Below are 12,263 nucleotides of genomic sequence, written 5' to 3'. Positions count from 1 at the left end.
CCTAACCCGTCCATTTCACCCCAAAGTCCAGCCCGTGCCCATCAAACTTCTCCCATTTTTCTTTGTAAATTTGGGGTGCTGCCTGCTTGAAAGAAAAAAATATATAATCTTCATCCCACAGCCACATTTAGGTTATTTCAAAGACATGCACAATATGCAAGGAGCCGAACGGATATAAAACCCTCTTGAACGAAAGTACGATAAAATGACTGTGCTGGACGAAACACAATCACAAAGTCGATTCATCGTGGGTTGTGATGTGTCACTGAAGTGGATGATTCGCATGAGAATGGAGAACTTAAACAAAAAAGGCGGGCGAACAGGGAATTAGACACTGAGCCTTCAGCCTAAACGGTTGATGCTCAGTCCAATGCGCTCTCCGGGGCAGCAACCGGAATTTTAAATATCCATGTTCTCTGGTTGCCATCCAACCAGAACTCCAGAGGAACTGCAATCACATTCAGATCGCACATTTCTCGCCCGATCTTCCGACAGGGGAAGGGCGAGAAATCCGCACCGCAGCGGGTTCCACGGGCCTTCAGCAGCGCGAGACTGAAGCCACGCCCCCGCCGCCTCCACCTCCACCTCCACTCCTCCTATTTGTTCCGACAGGAGCTACCCTAAACCAGTAAAGCAAAGTGGAGTTTGAGATTAAATAACACTGAAACACTGAAGAAGGGATATGCACACTCGAAACTTTAATTCTGTTTCTCTCTCCACAGATGCTGTTAGACCTGCTGCGTTATTCCAGAATTTCCCCTTTTTGTTTCAGATTTCCAGCATCAGCAGTATTTTGCTTTTACCAAGATCTTAAATAATCTAGGAACACAAAAGACTACGTTAAAATATTTCACAGGCGAGTACTTACAACGGAGGCAGCATTGGGAAAGAAGCGTGATGGGCTAGAAAGGATGATACCCCCCAAATAACGAGAGACAGACGGAGGGATATTAAGTATATACTTTGCTCTGGCATTTACGGCTAGATAAAGCAGGGCGATGATCCTAGGGGATCAGCGGAGTGGGTCAGACCGAGTCAGAGAGACAACAGATTAATTTATGGGTTATCTAGAGAAGCACACGAAGCAGAGAGGGTCATGGTTCGGGTGATTGTACTGCTCGCTTATTAAAGTTAGTATTTTGGGAAAGATATTTACATTCAGCATGTTAGCTGTGAGGAGCACATCAAGGGCGTTTAGTGAGGACCAGCTGCTCTTCACAATCATCCTTGTTTAATTTCAGTTGCCATTTATTTTGCCAAAAGGCAGCATTGTTTCTACTGGGGATCGATCCCAAGGACCTGCTATGCGCAAAGTAGATGCGATAATCACTATGCCATAGAACCCTTGCTTTGGCTATGTGAATGGAGATTCAGCCTGCGAAATTCTGTTTTCAGTGTTTGCATTTGGAAGGAATTCCTAAACTCCACCTCCTTGCTGGTTGCACAAGTTCTTGTATTTGCATTAAAGTGGTGGTTCCCTCAATATTAATTATTGCTTTCAACCAGAGAGCCACCAACACCCTCAAAAAAGCAGGAAAAATGAGGCAGCATTTAATTATTGCGGGCCGGGGACTGGCGCGATGTACAGAGGTGAGAGCGTCTGGAAAGTAATTGTGAAGAAAGTCTGTGGGGTTGGGCGGTGGTGCTGGGCGGAGGCTAGTGAGATAGGATGTGAGGCAACAATCCGCAGATGAGACTTGAGAAGGAAATGCACGGTTTGGACGATGCAAAGTTCACTGTTGGCGACTAGAGTTCGTTGTGTCAAACTGCACTGGGGTCCTGGTCAAATCAGTCGGTAGAGCATCAGATTCTTAATATGAGAAACAAAAACAAAAATATCTGGAAAAGCTCAGCAGGTCTGATAGCATCTGTGGAAAGGGTTACAGTTAATGTTTCGAGCCCATATGATTATTCATCAGGACTGAGCATAGTTTTCAAGCCCTTGCTCCTGTGATGTTTTTATATCTGTATCATCGATTCTCTTGCAAATCATTCTATCCAGGCGAATTCGCTCTCTTCCCTTCAAGTTATTTTAAAGATTTGTAACATGCTGGTTGTTTGTAAAAGGAAGAATATTATCTAATGCAATATTTTAAGGTATTATGAATTGAGTTTTTTTGCGACGTTATCAATTATTATTTTCATCCAGCCACAAGTATCACGGCTATGCGAAGCTGATCTTCTCTGCTCTCCAAATTAAACTCATTAATCTCATTGAATTCCATCCATGAAACTTAATTTTGGCATATAATTTACATTATAACATTTTCTGAATTTAGTTTGAAACTTTGCATAAACTTGATATTTCGAAGCGGTCGTTCATAATGACTTTGCTTTAAAGACTAAATTATGGCGTTATTTCCGGTAGCAAATTTTCCATTCATTCGCCAGTTGTGGTGTCCCATTCTCAAGATGAACTGCAGCAGCTCTCCAAAGCTTCTTGGAACAACCCAAAATCGCAGACTCCACCAAAGCCAAGGGCAGATAGAGCCGTGTGAATATCAACACCTGCAATTTCCCCTCCAACCCACAGTCCGTCCTATTGGAACTCTATCGCAGTTTTTTCACTGTCATTGGAAGCAAGTCCCTGTCCTGACTAAATCCTTGGAAATCACTTCCTAATGCAACCGTGGATGTACCTAAACCACATGGGCTGCGCCGGATCAAGGCCGTGGCTCAGCACCGCCTTCTCAAGGGTTTTGGGGATGAGCTACAGATGCTGGCCCAGTCAGCGATGCCCACGTCATTATTTTGATTTACCAGCTTATTTCCACACATTGACACTGCTTAAAGATGTAAACTGGGCATTGCCTTCTTTTGGTGAAAGATCTGCAAAAGATCCCACAGCACCATTGTGAAGAGGAGCAGGGGAGAAACGCCTGAGGCCTTTTGTATATCATTTGATTAACGCAGCAAAAACAGACGATCAGGGATGGATCACATGGTTGTTTTTTCGAAGCTTACCCATAGCAAATCAGTTCAATGTTGAAACAACTAAGTTATAGAGAATCAAACTTTTAAACCGGGGCCCGGGGATCGTTCGTTGATTTGGCATTGTCAATGAATGAAGTCTGTAAAATGCACATTTTACAGCAGTACCAATGGGTAAAAAATAAATTTATTGATGAAAACATCAGACTTGTCCCAATAATCGCTTCAATAAACCAGCGCAAATTATTGACCTAAAATGTTTCAAAACATCGCGCCTCCGAGCAAAATTTTAAACTGCATTCAGAAAATGTACGAACATGAATCATATCTGATGGTTTGGTGCCCTGGATGGGACTGAAACACGTTTGTTCTTTCAAACATCAAAAAAATCACATTGATATTCCCGTGAAGCACGGGACTGAATGTAAAAAGTAATTAAGGATCCCGGAACGTCTACTCAATATAGTTCAAAGCTCCGACTTCAGAAAAAAAATACCACGTACAAAAAACAGGGATGGTGACAACACTTTCGGTTACTTACGAGAACAGAACGGGCTATCTGATTTCCAAATTTGAAGCGGTGGCCGGGCAGGCATTTGAACGCTGAGACCTCTCATATTAAAATTCTGATGTTTTAACGACTCTGATGTCTGGACTAGATGAGAGGTGAGTGCGCAGCGACCACCACCGTCTAAGATGCGACTTTACAGCAGCCCACATTCTCTTTGCTTTGGAATCATCCAGTCCCTTGAGTTTCTATCTCTCAAGCATCCTTTCTCAGTGCTCCTATGGGTTTGGTGCACAAATCCGCAATGAAAACTCGTCCGGCTACATCCTCTTTCCTTCCTTATGTCTTACTGGGACTCCGTGAGTGGAGCAAAGAGTAGAAATGTTAATTATGAGCTCACTGCTGCTTAAAACTCAATGCGCACAAGGCAGGTCGAGCAGAAGGTGCACAGTTTCATTTAAATTAGCATATTGAGATTAAAAGACATGGCAGGAGGCTCGAGAGAAGCAACGAAAAAAAGGTGGCTCGATCTGGCTGTACAGTAAGGCCTCTTCCGGTGCCATATTGCATAATAATTATTTCTATTCTGGAGAATAAAAATTCTGTGATTCTGCAGAACGGTATGAAAATGCGAGTGAAAATTAAAAGCAATTCGGAAGCAAGAACATTAACTTTGAACACTCAGAACTTAAAAAGCCTGATGCAAACCCAGTTCGACTATCCATGTTCGCACTTCTGTTTTACACCGGCACATACACTGCCTGACATCCTGCACCTCATGTCCCAATAGTGCAGCCTGCACTGTGTATTCCACTCACACAGCCACAAGTGCTGCCTCCCCGAGGCTTTACTTCCGTGAAGGTCACCGTAAAATATTCCGCGACCCGCCGACACGCCCCGCATGTATGAGATACATACGAAGCAGGAGCAGGGGCTGGCCACTCGGCCCTTCAATACTCCTCTGCCATTCAATAAGGTGATGGCCTATCTAATTGCAACCTCCCATCTACCCCGATACACTTTCATTCACCCCTTGTTAATCAAGAATCTTTGAGCATCAAAAACATTCAAAGGCTCTTCTTCCACTGCCTAATGAGGAAGAGGAGTCCAAAGATAACTTCGAAAATACCATTCAATGCAAGTGAAAACACTGCAATCACAAAACCCTTTCAATTCAAACAGAATCAGCAGTTGGCAAATCTTGGAAATATCTTAAAGGCATTTGTAGTAATTGCTCATGAATTCTGCGATTTACCTGAGAATCGATAAGTAGCGATAAAAACACATCGCCCGAACAGGGACTTGAACCCTGGACCCTCAGATTAAAAGTCTGATGCTCTACCGACTGAGCTACCCGGGCCCTGGCGCCATTTCCGGACAGTGACATTTACTGGCTGAAAGCGAACGATGCATCCTTCTGATTCTGTTCTTTTCCTGCGGCCATCCACTGTTTTCAGCGAATTTCCCTCACGCACCCACTCTCAATACCATCGCAAAATTCAATCACAATTGCTCTTCACAAATCCTAACCCGTACATTTCACCCCAAAGTCCTGCCCGTGCCCATCAAACGTCTCCCATTTTTCTTTGTAAATTTGGTGTGCTGCCTGCTTGAAGGAAAAAAATATATAATCTTCATCCAACAGCCACATTTAGGTTATTTCAAGCACATGCACAATATGCAAGGAGCCGAACGGATGTAAAAACCTCTTGAACGAATGAATGTACGATAAAACGACGGTGCCGGGCGAAACGCAGTCACAAAGTCGATTCATCGTGGGTTGTTGATGTGTCACTGAAGTGGATGATTCGCATGAGAATCGAGAATTTAAACAAGAAAGGCGGGCGAACAGGGAATTAGACACTGAGCACTCAGCTTAAACGGCTGACGCTCAGTCCAATGCGCTCTCCGGAGCAACAACCGGAATTTTAAATATCCATGTTCTCTGGTTGCCATCCAACCAGAACTCCAGAGGAACGGCAATCACATTCAGATTGCGCATTTCTCGCCCGATCTTCCGACAGGGGCAGGGCGAGAAATCCGCACCGCAGCGGGTTCCACGGGCCTTCAGCAGCGGGAGCTTGAAGCCACGCCCCGCCGCCTCCACCTCCACCTCCACCCCACATATTTGTTCCGGCAAGAGCTACCCTAAACCAGTAAAGCAAAGTGGAGTTTGAGATTAAATAACACTGAAACACTGAAGAAGGGATATACACACTCGAAACTTTAATTCTGTTTCTCTCTCCACAGATGCTGTTAGACCTGCTGCGTTATTCCAGAATTTCCCCTTTTTGTTTCAGATTTCCAGCATCAGCAGTATTTTGCTTTTACCAAGTTCTTAAATAATCTAGGAACACAAAAGACTACGTTAAAATATTTTACAGGCGAGTACTTACAACGGAGGCAGCATTGGGAAAGAAGAGTGATGGGTTGGAAAGGGTGATACCCCCAAACAAGGAGAGACAGACGGCAGGGATATTAAGTATATATTTTGCTCTGGCATTTACGGCGAGATAAAGCAGGGCTATGATACTAGGGGATCAGCGGAGTGGGTCAGACCGAGTCAGAGAGACAACAGATTAATTTATGGGTTATCTAGAGAAGCGCACAAAGCAGAGAGGGTTAGGGTTCGGGAGATTATACTGCTCGCTTATTAAAGGTAGTATTTTGGGAAAGAGATTTACATTCAGCATGTTGGCTGTGAGGAACACATCAAGGGCGTTTAGTGAGGACCAACTTCTCTTCACAATCATCCTTGTTTAATTTCAGTTGCTATTTATTCGGCCAAGATGTAGCATTGGCTCTACTGGGGATCGATCCCAAGGAACTGCTACGTGCAAAGTAGACGCGATAATCACTATGCCATAGAACCCTGGCTTTGTCTATGCGAATGGAGATTCAGCCTGAGAAATTCTGTTTTCAGTGTTTGCAATTGGAAGGAATTCCAAAGACTCCACCTCCTTGCTGGTTGCACAAGTTCTTGTATTTGCATTAAAGTGCTGGATCCCTCAATATTAATTATTGCTTTCAACCAAAGAGCCACCAACTCCCTCAAAAAAACAGGAAAAATAAGGCAGCATTTAATTATTGTGGGCCGGGGGTGTGCGGGAATTGCAAAGGTGAGGGTGTCTGGAAAATAATTGTGAAGAAAGTCTGTGGGGTTGGGCGGTGGTGGTGGGCGGAGGGAAATAGTGAGATAGGATGTGAGGCAACAATCCGCTGAACAGACTTGGGAACGAAATGCACAATTTGGACGATGAAATGTTCATTGTCAGCGACTCGAGTTTGTTGTGTCAAACCGCTCTGGGGTCCTGGTCAACTCAGTCAGTAGAGCATCAAATTCTTAACGTGAGGAACGAAAACAAAAATATCTGGAAAAGCTCAGCAGGTCTGCTAGCTTCTGCTGAAAGGGTTACGGTTAATGTTTCGAGCCCGTATGACTATTCGTCAGGACTGAGCATAGTTTTCAAGCCCTTCATCCTGCGAAGTTTTTAAACCTGAATTATCGATTCTGGTGCAAATCATTCTACCCCCGCGAATTCGCTCTCATCTCTTTAAGTTATTTTAAAGATTTGCGAAATGCTGGTTGCTTGTAAAAGGAAGAATATTATCTGATGCAATATTTTAAGGTATCATGAATTGAGTTTTTTTCGAAATTATCAATTATTATATTCATCCAGCCCCAAGTAACACGGATATGCAAAGCTGATCTTCCCTGCTCTCCAAATTAAACTCAGTAAGCTCATTACATTCCATCCATGAAACTTATTTTTGGAATATAATTTACATTATAACATTTTCCGAATTTATTTCCAAACTTTGCAGGCAACTTGATGTTTCGAAGCGGTCGTTCATAATGACTTTGCTTTAAAGACTAAATTAAGGCGTTATTTCCGGTAGCAATTTTTTCATTCATTCGCCAGTTGTGGTGTCCCATCTACAAGATGAACTGCAGCAACTCTCCGAAGCTTCTTGCCACAATCGAAACTCGCAGACTACACCAAAGACAAGGGCAGGTAGAGGCGTGGGAATATCAACACCTGCAATTTCCCCTCCAACCCACAGACCGTCCTAGTTTGGAACTCTATCGCAGTTTTTTCACTGTTGTTCGATTCAAGTCAGTCTTCTGACTAAATTCTTAGAACTCACTTCGTAATAGAACTGTGGATGTACCTTAACCACATGTGCTGCGCCGTTTCAAGGACGTGGCTCAGCAACGCCTTCTCAAGGTGATTGGGGATGAGCTACAGATGCTGGCCCAGTCAGCGATGTCCGCGTCATTACTTTGATTGACAAGCTTATTTCCACCCACTGACGCTGCTTCAAGATGTAAACTGGGCATTGCCTTCTTTAAATTCATTGATAAAAACATCAGACTTGTCGCAGTAATCGCTCCAATAAACCAATGCAATTTTTTTACCTAAAATGTTTTAAAACATCCAGCCTCCGAGCAACATTTTAAACTGCATTCAGAAAATGTACCAACATGAATTATATTTGAAGGTTTGTTGCCCTGGATAGAATTGAAACATACTTGTTTTATTCAGACATCAAAAAAAATCAGATTGAAATTCCCGTGAAGCACGGGACTGAATGAAAATAGAAATTGATGATCCCGGAAACTCTGCTCAATAGAATTCAAAGCGCCGATTTCAGGAAAAAAAATACCACTTACCAAAAACAAGGATGGTGACAACACTTTCGGTTACTTACAAGAACAGCACGGGCTATGTGATTTCCAAATTTGAAGCGGTGGCCGAGCAGGGCATTGAACCCTACGCCCTCTCATGTTAAAATTCTGATATTTAACCGACTCTGATGTCTGGACTCGACGAGAGGTGAGTGCGCAGCGACCACTGCCGGCTAAGATGGGACATTACAGCAGCCCACATTCTCTTTGCTTTGGAATCATCCAGTCCCTTGAGTTTCTATCTCTCAAGAATCCTTTCTCAGTGCCCCTATGGGCCCGGTGCACAAATCCGCAATGAAAACTCGTCCAGCTACATCCTCTTTCCTTGATTATGTCTTATTGGGGCTCCGTGAGTGGAGCGAAGAGTAGAAGTGTTAATTATGAACTCACTGCTGCTTAAGAGTCAATGCGCACAAGGCAGGTCGAGCAGAAGGTGCACAGTTTCGTTTAAATTAGCATATTGAGATGAAAAGACACGGCAGGAGGCTCGAGAGAAGCAACGAAAAAAAGGTGGCTCGATCTGGCTGTACAGTATGGCCTCTTCCGGTGCCATATTGCATAGTAATTATTTCTGTTCTGGAGAATAAAAATTGTGTGATTCTGCAGAACGGTATGAAAATGCGAGTGAAAATTAAAAGCAATTCGGAAGCAAGAACATTAACTTTGATCACTCAGATTTTTAAAAAGCCTGATGCAAACCCAGTTCAACTATCCATGTTCGCACTTCTGTTTTACACCGGCACATTCACTGCCTGACATCCTGCACCTCATGTCCCAATAGTGCAGCCTGCACTGTGTATTCCACTCACACAGCCACAAGTGCTGCCTCCCCGAGGCTTTACTTCCGAGAAGGTCACCGTAAAATATTCCGCGACCCGCCGACACGCCCCGTATGTATGAGATACATACGAAGCAGGAGCGGGGGCTGGCCACTCGGCCCTTCAATACTCCTCTGCCATTCAATAAGTTAATGGCCTATCTGATTGCAACCTCCCGTCTACACCGATACACTTTCACTCACCGCTTGTCAATCAAGAATCTTTCAGCATCAAAAACATTCAAAGGCTCTTCTTCCACTGCCTAATGAGGAAGAGGATTCCAAAGATAATTTCGAAAATACCATTCAATGCAAGTGAAAACACTGCCATCACAAAACCCTTTCAATTCAAACAGAATCAGCAGTTGGCAAATCTTGGAAATATCTTAAAGGAATTTGCAGTAATTGCTCATGATTTCTGCGATTTACATGAGAATCGATAAGTAGCGATAAAAACTCATCGCCCGAACAGGGACTTGAACCCTGGACCCTCAGATTAAAAGTCCGATGCTCCACCGACTGAGCTATCCGGGCCCTGGCGCTGACAGCGAACGATGCATCCTTCTGATTCTGTTCTTTTCCTGCGGCCATCCACTGTGTTCAGCGGATTTCCCTCACTTAATACCATCGCTAAATGCAATCACAATTGCTCTTCACAAATCCTAACCCGAACATTTCACCCCAAAGTCCTGCCCGTGCCCATCAAACGTCTCCCATGTTTCTTTGTAAATTTGGTGTGCTGCCTGCTTGAAGGAAAAAAATATATAATCTTCATCCAACAGCCACATTTAGGTTATTTCAAGCACATGCACAATATGCAAGGAGCCGAACGGATGAAAAAACCTCTTGAACGGATGTACGATAAAATGACGGTGCCGGACGAAACACAATCACAAAGTCGATTCATCGTGGGTTGTTGATGTGTCACTGAAGTGGATGATTCGCATGAGAATCGAGAATTTAAACAAAAAAGCGGGCGAACAGGGAATTAGACACTGAGCACTAGCTTAAACGGCTGACGCTCAGTCCAATGCGCTCTCCGGGGCAACAACCGGAATTTTAAATATCCATGTTCTCTGGTTGCCATCCAACCAGAACTCCAGAGGAACGGCAATCACATTCAGATTGCGCATTTCTCGCCCGATCTTCCGACAGGGGAAGGGCGAGAAATCCGCACTGCAGCGGGTTCCACGTGCCTTCAGCAGCGGGAGCCTGAAGCCGCGCCCCCGCCGCCTCCACCTCCACCTCCACCTCCACCCCTCCTATTTGTTCCGGCAAGAGCTACCCTAAACCAGTAAAGCAAAGTGGAGTTTGAGATTAAATAACACTGAAACACTGAAGAAGGGATATGCACACTCGAAACTTTAATTCTGTTTCTCTCTCCACAGATGCTGTTAGACCTGCTGCGTTATTCCAGAATTTCCCCTTTTTGTTTTAGATTTCCAGCATCAGCAGTATTTTGCTTTTACCAGGATCTTAAATAATCTAGGAACACAAAAGACTACGTTAAAATATTTTACAGGCGAGTACTTACAACGAAGGCAGCATTGGGAAAGAAGCGTGATGGGTTGGAAAGGATGATACCCCCAAACAAGGAGAGACAGACGGCAGGGATATTAAGTATATATTTTGCTCTGGCATTTACGGCGAGATAAAGCAGGGCTATGATACTAGGGGATCAGCGGAGTGGGTCAGACCGAGTCAGAGAGACAACAGATTAATTTATGGGTTATGTAGAGAAGCGCACGAAGCAGAGAGGGTCAGGGTTCGGGTGATTGTACTGCTCGCTTATTAAAGGTAGTATTTTGGGAAAGAGATTTACATTCAGCATGTTGGCTGTGAGGAATACATCAAGGGCGTTTAGTGAGGACCAACTGCTCTTCACAATCATCCTTGTTTAATTTCAGTTGCCATTTATTTGGCCAAGATGTAGCATTGGCTCTACTGGGGATCGATCCCAAGGAACTGCTACGTGCAAAGTAGACGCGATAATCACTATGCCATAGAACCCTGGCTTTGTCTATGTGAATGGAGATTCAGCCTGCGAAATTCTGTTTTCAGTGTTTGCAATTGGAAGGAATTACAAAGACTCCACCTCCTTGTTGGTTGCACAAGTTCTTGTATTTGCATTAAAGTGGTGGTTCCCTCAATATTAATTATTGCTTTCAACCAAAGAGCCACCAACTCCCTCAAAAAAACAGGTAAAATGAGGCGCCATTTAATTATTGTTGGCCGGGGGCCGGCGGGAATTGCAAAGGTGAGGGCGTCTGGAAAGTAATTGTGAAGAAAGTCTGTGGGGTTGGGCGGTGGTGGTGGGCGGAGGGTAGTGAGATAGGATGTGAGGCAACAATCCGCTGAACAGACTTGGGAACGAAATGCACAATTTGGACGATGAAATGTTCACTGTCAGCGACTCGAGTTTGTTGTGTCAAACCGCTCTGGGGTCCTGGTCAACACAGTCAGTAGAGCATCAGATTCTTAACGTGAGGAACGAAAACATAAATATCTGGAAAAGCTCAGCAGGTCTGCTAGCTTCTGCGGAAAGGGTTATGGTTAATGTTTCGAGCCCGTATGACTATTCGTCAGGACTGAGCATAGTTTTCAAGCCCTTGCTCCTGCGAAGTTTTTAAACCTGAATTATCGATTCTGGTGCAAATCATTCTACCCCCGCGAATTCGCTCTCATCTCTTTAAGTTATTTTAAAGATTTGCGAAATGCTGGTTGTTTTTAAAAGGAAGAATATTATCTGATGCAATATTTTAAGGTATCATGAATTGAGTTTTATCAATTATTATTTTCATCCCGCCCCAAGTAACACGGATATGCAAAGCTAATCTTCCCTGCTCTCCAAATTAAACTCATTAAGCTCATTACATTCCATCCATTAAACTTATTTTTGGATTATAATTTACATTATAACATTTTCCGAATTTATTTCCAAACTTTGCAGGCAACTTGATGTTTCGAAGCGGACGTTCATAATGACTTTGCTTTAAAGACTAAATTAAGGCGTTATTTCCGGTAGCAATTTTTTCATTCTTTCGCCAGTTGTGGTGTCCCATCTACAAGATGAACTGCAGCAACTCTCCGAAGCTTCTTGCCAAAATCGAAACTCGCAGACTACACCAAAGACAAGGGCAGGTAGAGGCGTGGGAATATCAACACCTGCAATTTCCCCTCTAACCCACAGACCGTCCTGGTTTGGAACTCTATCGCAGTTTTTTCACTGTTGTTCGATTCAAGTCAGTCTTCTGACTAAATTCTTAGAACTCACTTTCTAATAGAACTTCCTTAACCACATGTGCTGCGCCGTTTCA

The 12,263-nt window shown here is 43.8% G+C and overlaps 2 non-coding genes across 2 annotated transcripts; both read right to left on the bottom strand.

The window, feature by feature from the left end:
* Positions 1 to 4,726: 4,726 nt before the first annotated feature.
* On the bottom strand, positions 4,727 to 4,799 carry trnak-uuu. The gene has a single exon. It is a non-coding gene; the product is annotated as a tRNA-Lys (tRNA).
* A 4,608-nt stretch (positions 4,800 to 9,407) lies between these two features.
* trnak-uuu lies at positions 9,408 to 9,480 on the bottom strand. The gene has a single exon. It is a non-coding gene; the product is annotated as a tRNA-Lys (tRNA).
* Positions 9,481 to 12,263: the final 2,783 nt, after the last annotated feature.

The sequence above is a fragment of the Carcharodon carcharias genome, chromosome 24, assembly GCF_017639515.1.
Source record: "Carcharodon carcharias isolate sCarCar2 chromosome 24, sCarCar2.pri, whole genome shotgun sequence".
NCBI lineage: Eukaryota > Metazoa > Chordata > Chondrichthyes > Lamniformes > Lamnidae > Carcharodon > Carcharodon carcharias.
Note: the sequence above shows the minus strand (reverse complement) of the source record. Positions and strands in the feature narration are given on the sequence as shown.